A 12,772-nucleotide genomic window follows, 5' to 3' on the forward strand; every position below is an offset into this window, starting at 1 on the left:
GTTATTTTCCCACAGATCCTTGAGACTCATTTTTTTCCAGTGTATATTCTTTCTGTTGGTTAGATTAATTTCTCTTGTTCACTGATTCTTCTTTTTTTTTTTTGGTAGGTAAAAAAATTTTATTTGCTTACTTAAATTTCTCCTGAAATATAAAAACCTGAATGGTTTCCTGAATTGCAGCTTTTGGCAGTAAATAAAGGTCAATACAAAGATCAGTATGCCCCAACTTTCTGTAGCAGCTTTTTATTTTTCCCTGAAAAAGAGAGTCCATTTTCCTAAAGAGACATTCATTCAGATGAGATGTATATGAGGGTTTTTTGCTAAAGTGCTAAAAATCATATAATTCCTGTAACTCTAGGTGAGAATTACAACAGGAAGAAAGCATTAACTTAAATATTCCAGGTCACTGCAAATCCTGCAAAGTCCCCTGGTGTCTGTGACAGGAGAAGAATCTGACATGTACATACTTGAACTAAAGTCTAGGCCATAGTGCTCTAAAACTTCATTTACTGGTCTGTAATTTATTAACATACTGTAAGACTTACTCAAATCTAATTATATGGTAATAAGACCTGAGAGTGTTTTGTAAAAATTTGTTTTAGAAATCCTTAGATAAATTTAATTTGCTAATTTTCTATTGTTTTTTTACTTTGTTTCATTGGTCTCCTTTGCTTTCCACAAATTCCTAAGGACAATCCCTAAAAAAATTATTAATCCTGTTGTTTGGTTAGAGGTGAACTTTTCCCAACAGTCTTCAGGTCTGTGGCTCTCCAGAGTATAAACCTGGTGAGCCACATGGGCTCCTATAGCAGCCAGGGCAGTGTAGTAGGGTGCAGTCTGGCCGCTCTTCATTCCCACCAGGCTCAGCACCCCCAGCAGGCCACACTGAAACCACTGAGCCACTTCTTTGTGTCTTCACAGAACTGCAGTGCTGTGGACTTAAGCCCAATCAAAGCATCATCTCTTTTATTCTGATGGGCATAGATAGTATCATATATTAGAGTCCACATAATTCCAGAAAAATAAAGAGGAAGGCAAGCGGATGGATCACAGGAGCTCTTGATAGCAGACCACCCAAGTAATGCTCCTCAATTAAATGTCAGTCCCAAGGCTAACTGAGGCCAGTATTTAATTCCTTTCTTTGGTGGGTAGGTGATGACAAGAAGTAGGGATGCTGCTCCAAGAGCTGTAGTAATTCAAACACAGAAGAATGCCCAGGGCCAAGGTCAGCTGTTCCCCAAGAAAAACAAAGGATCAAAAAGTTGAAATGTCTCCAGCAGCTATTGGGTGACTTGCTGTTCTTGTAACCTTTTTATCATAGTCCTGGTCCCACATATCATTAATAGTACAGCCTGCTTCACACATCAGAACAGCTCCAGTGCCAAGGAGAGATAACATGTACCAGTCTGGGAGACAACCTGGGTCTGCTGCCAGACCAGTGCTCCAAGTACATGGTAAACAGAGCAGCCAGGTTCCTAGGGGCTTGTCTAACCACATGAGGCACAGGTAGAGCAGCAGAGGGCAGGGTACCGAGTTCACGATCATGGCTGCCAACAGGGTCAGTGGATGCCCGCTTGGCCCCTGCCCAGCTGAGGGCTGCCAGTTCGTAGCATGGAGCCCATGGGCCATGCATACGAGCGCCAGAGAGCGGCTGCCTGAGTCCCACAGCCACGCCTGCACCGCAGCCCTCAGGCCCCATGCCGCCCACTCCCAGCTCCTGTCCCCTGATTCTTTATTCTGTTAATTCCATTATTCTATTGAGCCTATAGTATCTATTTATGTCAGTTATTATGTTCAGTTCAGTCGCTCAGTTGTGTCCGACTCTCTGTGACTCCATGGACTGCAGCATGTCAGCCTTCCCTGTCCATCACCAACTCCCGGAGCCTACTTAAACTCATGTCCATTGCATCGGTGATGCCATCTAGCCATCTCATCCTCTGCTGTCCCCTTCTCCTGCCTTCAGTCTTTCCCAGTGTCAGGGTCTTTTCCAGTGAGTGGTTCTTTGCATCAGGTGGCAAAAATATTGAAGTTTCAGCTTCAGCATCAGTCCTTCCAATGAATATTTAGGACTGATTTCCTTTAGGATTGACTGGTTGGATCTCCTTGCAGTCCAAGGGACTCTCAAGAGTCTTCTCCAACACCACAGTTCAAAAGCATCCGTTATTCTCTGCTCAGCTTTCTTTACAGTTCAACTCTCACATCCATACATGACTACTGGAAAAACTATAGCTTTGACTAGATGGACCTTTGTTGGCAAAGTACTGTCTCTGCTTTTCAATATGCTGTCTAGGTTGGTCATAGCTTTTCTTCCAAGGAGCAAGCGTCTTTTAATTTCATGGCTGCAGTCACCATCTGCAGTGATTTTGGAGCTCCAAAAAAGTCTCTCACTGTTTTCATGGTTTCCCCATCTCTTTGCTGTGAAGTGACAGGAACGGATGCCATGATCTTAGTTTTCTGAATGTTGAATTTTAAGCCAACTTTTTCACTCTCCTCTTTCAATTTCATCAAGAGGCTCTTTAGTTCTTCTTTGCTTTCTGCCATAAGGGTGGTGTCCTCTGCATATCTGAGGTTATTGATATTTTTCCTGGAAATCTTGATGCCAGCTTGTGCTTCATCCAGCCTGGCATTTGATTTTTCCTGCGGTCATGTATGGATGTGAGAGTTGGACTATGAAGAAGGCTGAGTGCCGAAGAATGGATGCTTTTGAACTGTGGTGTTGGAGAAGACTCTTGAGGGTCCCTTGGACTGCAAGGAGATCCAACCAGTCCATTCTGAAGGAGATCAGTCCTGACTGTTCATTGGAAGAACTGATGCTGAAGCTGAAGCTCCAGTACTTTGGACACCTCATGCGAAGAGTTGACTCATTGGAAAAGACTCTGATGCTGGGAGAGATTGGGGGCAGGAGGAGAAGGGGATGACCCAGGATGAGATGGCTGGATCGCATCACTGACTCGATGGATGTGAGTCTGAGTGAACTCCGGGAGATGGTGATGGACAAGGAGGCCTGGCGTGCTGCGATTCATGGGGTTGCAAAGAGTCGGACACGACTGAGCAACTGAACTGAACTGAACTCTGCATAGAAGTTAAAGAAGCAGGGTGACAATATACAGCCTTGACGTACTCCTTTTCCTATTTGGAACCAGTCTGTTGTTCCATGTCCAGTTCTAACTGTTGCTTCTTGACCTGCATACAGATTTCTCAGGAGGCAGGTCAGGTGGTCTGGTATTCCCTTTTCTTTAAGAATTTTCCAGTTTGTTGTGATCCACACAGTCATAGGCTTTGGCATAGTCAATAAAGCAGAAATAGATGTTTTTCTGGAACTCTCTTGCTTTTTCCATGATCCAGTGGATGTTGGCAATTTGATCTCTGGTTCCTCTGCCTTTTCTAAATCCATCTGGAACATCTGGAAGTTCACGGTTCATGTACTATCGAAGCCTGGCTTAAAGAACTTTGAGCATTACTTTGCTAGCGTGAGATGAGTGTAATTGTGTGATAGTGTGAACATTCTTTGGCATTGCGTTTTTTTGGGATTGGAATGACAACTGACCTTTTCCAGTCCTGTGGCCACTGCTGAGTTTTCCAGATTTGCTGGCATATTGAGTGCAGCACTTTCACAGCATCATCTTTTAGGATTTGAAATAGCTCAACTGTAATTCCATCAACTCCACTAGCTTTGTTTGTAGTGATGCTTCCTCAGGCCAGCTTGACTTTGCATTCCAGGATGTCTGGCTCTAGGTGAGTGATCACACCATCATGATTATCTGGGTCATTAAGATCTGTTTTGTATAGTTCTTCTGTGTATTCTTGCCACCTCTTAATCTCTTCTGCTTCTGTTAGGTCCATACCATTTCTGTCCTTTCTTGTGCCCATCTTTGCATGAAACATTCCCTTGGTATCTAATTTTCTTGAAGAGATCTCTGGCCTTTCCCATTCTGTTGTTTTCTTTTATTTCTTTGCATTGATCACTGAGGAAGGCTTTCTTGTCTCTCCTTGCTATTCTTTGGAACTCTGCATCCAAATGGGTATATCTTTCTTTTTCTCCTTTGCCTTTTGCTTCTCTTCTTTTCTCAGCTTTTTGTAAGGCCTCCTCAGGCAACCATTTTTCCTTTTTGCATGTCTTTTTCTTAGGGATGGTCTTGATCACTGCCTCCTGTACAATGTCACAAACCTCTGTCCAAAGTTCTTCAGGCCCTCTCTCTATCAGATCTAATCCCTTGAATCTATTTGTCACTTCCACTGTAAGGGATTTGATTTAGGTCATACCTGAATAATCTAGTGGTTTTCCCTACTTTCTTCAATTTAAGTCTGAATTTGAAAATAAGGATTATTGTATTATTGTATGATTTCATTTCAAATTTTCCATTTGGTTATTCTTTATATCCTCTTATTTTTTTACTGAAACTTTCATTTTTTTTTAAACATGTTTGTAATTTCTCGTTGAAGCATTTTTGTGATGGCTGCTTTAAAATCCTTGTCAGATAATTAAAACATTTGTGTCATCTTGGTGTTGGTGTCTATTTATTAGTCTCTTCTCATTCCTGGTTCTTAGTATTCTGAGAAGTTTTCTGTTGCATCCTGGGCTAGGTTTTCGTGGAGTTGGGGTGGGGGGTTATTATGATAACAGACACCAGGTCTTTAAAAAAATTTTTTTTTGTTTATTTCATTTTTGGCCATGCTGGATCTTCACTCTTGCACAGGCTTTTTTCTAGTTGTGGAGAGCAGGGGCTACTCTTCAGTTGCAGTGCATGGGTTTCTCATTTCAGCGACTTCTCTTACTGCGGAATATGGACTCTAGGGCAAGTGGGCTTCAGTAGTATCAGCACATGGGCTCAGTAGTTGTGGCTCCTGGGCTCTAGAGCATAGGCTCGATAGTTCTGGTGCACTGGCTTAGTTGCTTTGAAGCATGTGGGATCCTCTCGGATCAAGGATCAAACCCGTGTCTCTGGCATTGGCAGATTGTTTCTTTACCACTGAACCACCAAGGAAGCTTAGACACTAAGTCTTATTTAAATCTGTTTTGGCAGGCCTCCATAATAACCAGACCAGTGGGGAAGAGGCGTGCTGACTTCTTACCACCAGTTGCAGATTTCCCTACATTCTTCATCCTAGGTCTCTTATCTCTCTAGGGAGGTAGTTCTGTTCTCTCTGGGAAAGGGGAAGGGTAACTCATTACTACTTGGCAGGGATGGAAATCCGCATTTTGTTGCCTCCACTTATAGCAGGGAGTGGTGTGGTAACAGTTGCTGCATTACTGATGGACAGTGGCGACAGTCTAGGCTCCCTACCCAGTCTCTACTGATACCACATTGAGGAGGAGGAGGAATGCCTTGTTATTGCTAAGTGAGAGTGGATGTCAAAGCCTTTCAGATGATGTCATTAGTACCATAGGGATTGTTCTTTTTTAAAAAAAACATTTTAATCATCTTTTTTGAGATATTCTTACAGCATACAGTTCATCTACTTACAGTGTATAATTCAGGGTGTTTTAGTATATTCACAGAGTTGTGTGGGTAACCATTACCACAATCTAAATTTAGAACATTTTCATCACCCCAGAAAGAAACACCCTATCCATTAGCAGTTAACTCCCCAGACCCCACTCCTAGCCACTGGCAACCACTAATCTAATTTCTGTTTCTATGGTTTTGCCTATTCTAGACATTCCATATAAATGGAATCATACAATATATGGCCTTTTGTGACTGACTTCTTTCACTTAACATTTTCAAGATTCATCCATGTTGTAGCATGTATCAATACTTCATTTCCATTTTATGACCAAATGATATTCCATTATATGCATATATCACATTTTAAAAATCAATTCTTTAGTTGATAGAAATTTGGGTTGTCTACATTTTTTGAATATTATGAGTAATGATGCTGTGAGCTTTCATATACATGTTTTTAGTTGGACATATGTTTTCAAAAACACCTAGATGTAGGATTGCTGAATCCTATGGTAACTGTTTAACCACTTGAGAGAATGCCAGACTGTCTTCCAAAGGGGCTTCATCAGTTTATATTCCCACCAGCAGTGTACAAGGGTGTTTGAAATTAGTTCTTACAATGGGTACAAGAGACTTGGAATTCCTCTGGTGACCTTGTTTTTGTCTCCTTTCTTGACCTTTTCCTTTATGCTTGTCCTCAGAGATTTTGTCTTCTGCAGCTCTTCTAGTATAGCTACTGGTATCATTGGAGGCTTTAGTGTGGTGGTAATGGTATTAAATATTTAGGATATTTAGGCGGGATAGTGTTCTCTATTCTTCTGATTACATCTCAATCTTAGGAGTGTGTAGTAGTCCTGTGTTTGGGAGCAAGGTTGGGGAGTGGCCTTCAGGGATAGAGCATTTTGCCCCTGCCCACTATTATCCTGTCTGCTTATAGCAGGTATCCTCTGGTATTCTCAGTCTGTGTCCTTGAGATTCTCTCTCTTGAGATTAAGACTTTTTTCTCCCTTGAGTAACACAGGGAAGCTGAGGCTGGGTGCTTCTCCCTTCCCATAGCACCAGTCAAATTATTTCAGTGCCCTCACCTGAAATCCTTCTTCTGTAGATGAAGCCTTTTGTTCAGTAAGGGAGCCAGGACACTGAACACCAGCAACCCAGACAGTACCACTGGGGGAGCTTTTTCTCCAGGTTCTCTCCCTAACTTCCCTGTGAGAGCCCTCCTAGATTTCTAGAGAAAAAGCTTACAAGAAGGTGGGAACTCCCTATGAGTACAGCCCCCAGAAACTTCATATTCTCTTAGTAGTCCCCACTTGGCCCCCAGAGATTCATCAGAATTTCTAATTTAATGTTCCTACTGTGACCTCTGCCCCAACTAAGTAAATGCTTCTGTCCTATGTCTCCCTGCAGGCATGCTTGTCTCTCTTTGAGTCTGACCATTTGTCCTGTGACTCATTTCTCTAACGGTTTCACAAAAAATCGTTAATTTGCTGCCTCTCCTGCCTTTTTCTTCCTGTAAGGATGAGAATTTCTTTTTTCTGACTCCCTACAGGTCCAAGATGAAACCTCATGTGTTTTTTTAAAACTAGGAGTTAATCATTGAAATGCAGTATAAATGATCTTTTTCTCTGAGGCTTAATTGGCTACACAGATAGACAAATATTTTCTTTGATGTTTAGTGCTTTGCTGAGATTCCTGTGTGTGCCTCCCCCTGATTTATCCTCTAGAGAAGCATTTCCTAGGGGTGTGTGAATTCCACATATGTTCAGGGGCTTTGATACCTTCTGAAAATTGTATGCAGACTTTTAAGGATATGTTTTTATGTATATTTTTTTCTGAGCTAGTAGCCTTCTTCTGATTCTCAAGTGAGCCGCTATTCTTGAAGAGGTTTTTAAAAAACTAATTGCTGTAGAAAAAGTTCATAGTACTAGGTGACCAATTTGAATATATTAAAAAATATTTCATTCTTTCTCAAAGCCTGGATATTTTCACCTAATATTAGTCTAACTGGTCTATAAAACATATCAACCTATCTTAAAAGATTGACTGCATGTCTCCTCTAGGCCTAGAGTCTCATTTGTTACATCTGAGACTTTCATAGCAGCAGGGTGAAAGCTCATATATTTCAAGTCAGCAGAATACACTGCATACTCTCAAATAGAGCCTATTCATATCATTTTACCTGTATCTCTAACAAACTTGATTATTTGGTTTTCTGACCCACAGCAGATAAAAAGTACTAAGCTTGCAAATGCACACTTATTGCACAAAAAGGGACATTGAGGAATGGGAGAAAAACTTTGAAAGCAAACTTCAGATGTCATCTCTTATGCGAAAATTGATCAGATCTTCAAGTCAGACTCAGTTGCTCCCACTCCTCCATTACCAGGATATATCAATATCATGGTAAATACCTCTGTGATACAGGGTAAGGAGAATTATCAAACCTACCTAAGCAGCCTAAAAGTACATTGCTTTTTGGGAATCAGTGTTTCAGTTGATGTCAGCCCATAGCCATCAGAAATGTCCTATTTATTCTTTATAAGAAACCTAAGAAATGTTTTAAACTATCTGAAAGATATGTCCATGCTTTTTAAAGCTTTAAACTGAGAAATAAGTTTCGCTTCACTGGAAAAACCACTGTGGGACATAATGTCTTGACAACATTGGCTATTTTTGTTTATAGAAATTCTTTGCTAGGCTTTCTCTGCTTTGAATGGTTTATTCTTTTTAGATAACCTGAAAAGTCTCTTTGCCTTAAGATTTATAATTCTAAGAAAATCGCTTACAGTTTATTCCTTTTGATTAGATACAGTTACTGTGTTTGCAGCTGTTTTTTTTCATATTTTTTTTAATTTTAAAATCTTTAATTCTTACATGCGTTCCAATGCTTTTGGGGTGACATCTGTTTGTCATCAGTTATGTATAGTTTTAGATTTAGTGACTATTAATCAAAATTGATCAATCTCTCTGCTTCATTATACATGGACCAGACAGTGTTCCTCTTTGTGTCATATAGGAAGTAAATGTTTTGGCTTTTCCTCTAAAAAATGTCACAGAAATGTTCAGACTAGCTGTGCTTTAAGAAACTGCCCACTGAGAGATGTTAATGAGAACAGTAAAAGCCAGAGCTGTCCATGAAGGGCATTTTCATTTTGTGGCTCTGGCAGGTTAAGCATTGATATTCTAATTGAATTCATAGTGAGGCCTCCTTTGTTTCTGCAAGCATCTGAGGGGCCAGGATGGGCATGCACTGTTGGACTTGGCATAGCTTCTGGGCTGTATGTTAGGCTGTGAATTCCCTCTTTGACCATAAATGAGCAGATATCTGGTAAGTACAAAGTCTTTTTGTTTCAGGAACTTTTGGGGAAACTACCAGTGCATATAAAATAGGCACACAATTAAGAACTTGTAAAACTTCTAAACTTCATTACCTAGGTCAGTGTCAATATCCAGATCCCTCATTCACAATCTTTAATTTAGCAGCAAATACCCATGTTTCATTTTGTGAAGTTTCTGCATTATCTTGTGACCTATAGAATGTTGGTTAAAGTTCTCGATGGGGCTCTTGCTTGGGAACACTGTCTTTGGAAGTCAGACCGTCCACGTTTTAGTTGAGCCATGAACTCACGTCTCCTTTTACCTATCAACAATTTATGGACTGGAAAAGAGAACTTTCTGCTTTTAGAACTAAAGCTGAGACTATGTTGATGATAGTAAAATAACTGCAGCTGAGGTTTATTTAGCAATTACCATGAGCCCAATACCATACTAAAGATCTTTACATAAATTCACCTGTTTAATCCCCACAACTATCCCAGTGAGGTTAAGGGTTCTTATTCTTGTTTTACAGATAAGTAAACTGAGACATAGACGATTTAGACAACTTCCCCAAACTAGTAAGTGGTAAAATTAGTAGACCAATCCCAGCAGTCTGTCCCTAGACCCATATTCCTTTCTTTATAAAGATTTTTAATTTATTTTTAACCATTTAAAACATTTGTTTGGTTCAAATATCAATATGAAACAAAATACATTCAGAGAGATCCAGCTTTTGTCTCTCTTTTCTCCCTTTTTCCCTTTCTCTCTCTTGTCCCTATTTTCTCCCCTTTTCTTACCATTAAATGGTTTTCTTTGTAAGTTCTTGGCTTATCTTTTTATTGTTTCTTTATGAAAATAAATACAAATATGAACATATGTGTATACTACTATATATGAATAAAACTGATACCTCTATCAGGATATACTATAACTATTTTGTTTGCCCATGTTTATTTTAAAAACCTTAAAAAATACCTTTTCTTACCAGAAGCAAATTCATGAGACCAGTCTGGTAAATATATTTTGTATCACTTTGCAGATATCTTCCTGAATACTGAACTTGCATTCCTATCCCCTCTTCAGCATTTTATGTTCTGCCTCATACTTGAAATGTTTGACTTCTACAGCAAGATAAGGCAGACTCTTGCACTCTGCCTTGAGTAAAAATGCTTCTCTGGAAACCTTGGATCTGATGCTATTTAATCTGGCTAGCTTGTAAAATTGAAATCAAGCTTACCATGTAAGTCTTTTTTCTAAAGGTGGAAGAGAGAATTACAGTAGTCATTGGATTTAGCTTTCATTTGCTTAAGAAAAATAGGTATGAATTGATTGGTATTTCTACAGTCCCAGGTTCCCCAGACTTCACAGTATTCCTGTTCCCTGGGAGTTTGCTATTTCTGAAGCAGTGGACAAGAGCCAAATTTCATTGGCCTCTGCTTTTTCTCTTTGTCTAGAGTCTTCAAGTTTCTCTTATGTTTGGTAAACGTGTGTATTAGTTTCCTAGGGCTGCTGTAACAAATTACTACAAACTGAGTAGCTTAAAACAACAGGAATTTATTTTCTCACAAGTCCAAAATCAACCTGATTGCTCCCTCCAGAAGCTTTAGGGAAATTCTGTTCTTGCTCTTCCAGGTTCTGATAGCTGTCAGCACTTAATGACTTGTGGATTAATGAATCATTCCAGTCTCTACCTCCATAGTTGTGCTCCCTTCTCTTCTGTCTCAAATTTGCCTCTGCCTTTCTCTTATAAAGACACTTGTTACTGGATTTAAGGCCCACCTGGATTTTCCAGGATTATCATTTCATCTCAGAATCCTTAAATTATTTTTATCTGCAAAGAACTCATTTCTAAAGTAATGTAACATTGACAGGTTCCAGAAATTAGGATGTGAACATGTTTTTGAAGTTGGGCTGGGCACCATTCAGCCCACTTCTGTGTCTCTAGGCTAACTTAGAAAATGCTACAGAACAGATTTTCATAAGCAATTTTATCAGGTATGAAGACATGGTATATTGCTATGTGATTGTTACTAAACCCAAAGCATGACTTTGCAGTCAGTTGATTTATTTTGAGAAATATATCATATGGAAAATAATGAAATATTTTAGGAGGTTGAAAAATACTTGGTTGTAGTAGTCTTTCCAGAGCTAAGGTAGGATTTCCCACAGAACCCTGTTTCACAGAGGCAGTAGTTGAGCACAATTGTAAATTGCTACCTCTTCTTAACCACTGTCTCATTAAAGGCACTCTGGTAATTTATAGAGATGGTTCAGAGTCTTCAGCAAAATGGTGATTCAGTTTCTCCCACTGGCCACCCAGAACACTGAGCTCTGTGCAACATATGTTAATAGATATGTCTGTGATCCTTTCTTACTTCCTTATACAAAGCATTATGTAATAAACCTCCCATTTTTGTTTCCTATAGACTTAGCTTTCTCCCCACACAGTACCCAATTAATTGGCTAGGATTCTTCATAGGAAGGTCATTTTGTTACCACTTCATCACCAGCATGTTCAGCGTTGGTTTCCTGTTCAGGTCATATTATTAATTCTAAATCTTCCCTAAATGAAACCAGTAGGCATTTGTAGAGTTGTCCCTGCAAAGTAGCAAATGGAATGAGTCCTTATTCATTTAAATGACATCATTGGAAGGACTGATGTTGAAGCTGAAACTCCAATACTTTGGCCACATGATGTGAAGAGCTGACTTATTTGAAAAGACCCCGATGCTGGGAACAATTGAAGGCAGGAGGAGAAGGGGACGACAGAGAATGAGATGGTTGGATGGCATCACCGATTCGATGGACATGGGTTTGGATGAACTCCGGGAGTTGGTGCGGAGAAGGCAATGGCACCCTACTCCAGTACTCTTGCCTGGAAAGTCCCATGGATGGAGGAGCCTGGTGGGCTGCAGTCCATGGGGTCGCTAAGAGTCGGACACGACTGAGCGACTTCACTTTCACTTTTCACTTTCATGCATTGGAGAAGGAAATAGCAACCCACTCCAGTATTCTTGCCTGGAGAATCCCAGGGACAGGGGAGCCTGGCAGGCTGCCGTCTATGGGGTCACACAGAATCGGACACAACTGAAGCGACTTAGCAGCAGCAGGGAGGCCTGGCATGCTGTGGTTCATGGGGTAGCAAAGAGTCGGACACGACTGAGTGACTGAATTGAACTGATTATATGATCATTCAGTCCTGTACTTTGTGAAATGTCAATTTAAACAGACTACACCAACTGAGAACTAATTGCTTTATTGTATCATGCTCTATACTTCAACTTTCATGGTAATGATGACCCTATATGTGAGACAGGAGAAGAGACACAGATATAAAGAACAGACTTTTGGACTCTGTGGGAGAAGGCGAGGGTGGAATGATTTGAGAGAATAGCACTGAAACATGTATATTAACTACCATATGTGAAATAGATGACCAGTCCAAGTTCGATGCATGAAACAGGGCACTAAAAGCCGGTGCACTGGGACAACCCTGAGGGATGGGATGGGGAGGGAGGTGGGAGGGGAGTTCAGGATGGGGGACACATGTACACCCATGGCTGATTCATGTCAATGTATGGCAAAAACTACTACAATATTGTAAAGTAATTAGCCTCCAATTAAATAAATTAATTTTTAAAAATGTCTTGAACTTGAGAGGTCAGAGAAAGCAACCCAATAGTGTTAAATTCACATAATGTTCTCCATTTATTGGATAAATCAAATTAAAAAATCACCAGAAAAAAAAGAATTCAGCAAGGTGGCAGGATATGACGTTAACATATAAAATCAATAGCTTTTATAATCAAGTGGAAGATGCCTAGGCACGTTGTAATGTAGGAAGTTTAAAAAGTACTCAAAGAGTGGGATGTGTCAAAAGTGCATAGGTGCAAGCCAGCCTGAAAGAGCTCCCAGTGACCAAAGGTAGAACAATTTCAGCATCAAAATAATTAACAGTAATACTGAATTATAACCCAAAGAATAAAATAGATCCATGAGGTTCT

General features: G+C 40.1%; 1 protein-coding gene and 1 pseudogene across 2 annotated transcripts in view; one reads left to right on the forward strand and one right to left on the reverse strand.

The window, feature by feature from the left end:
* The window catches only part of JADE3 (jade family PHD finger 3), a 113,362-nt gene that overhangs the window by 47,167 nt on the left and 53,423 nt on the right, over positions 1 to 12,772 (forward strand). The window lies entirely within an intron of this gene.
* On the reverse strand, positions 646 to 10,465 carry LOC102170863 (annotated as a pseudogene).

The sequence above is a fragment of the Capra hircus genome, assembly GCF_001704415.2.
Source record: "Capra hircus breed San Clemente chromosome X unlocalized genomic scaffold, ASM170441v1, whole genome shotgun sequence".
Classification (NCBI taxonomy): Eukaryota; Metazoa; Chordata; class Mammalia; order Artiodactyla; family Bovidae; genus Capra; species Capra hircus.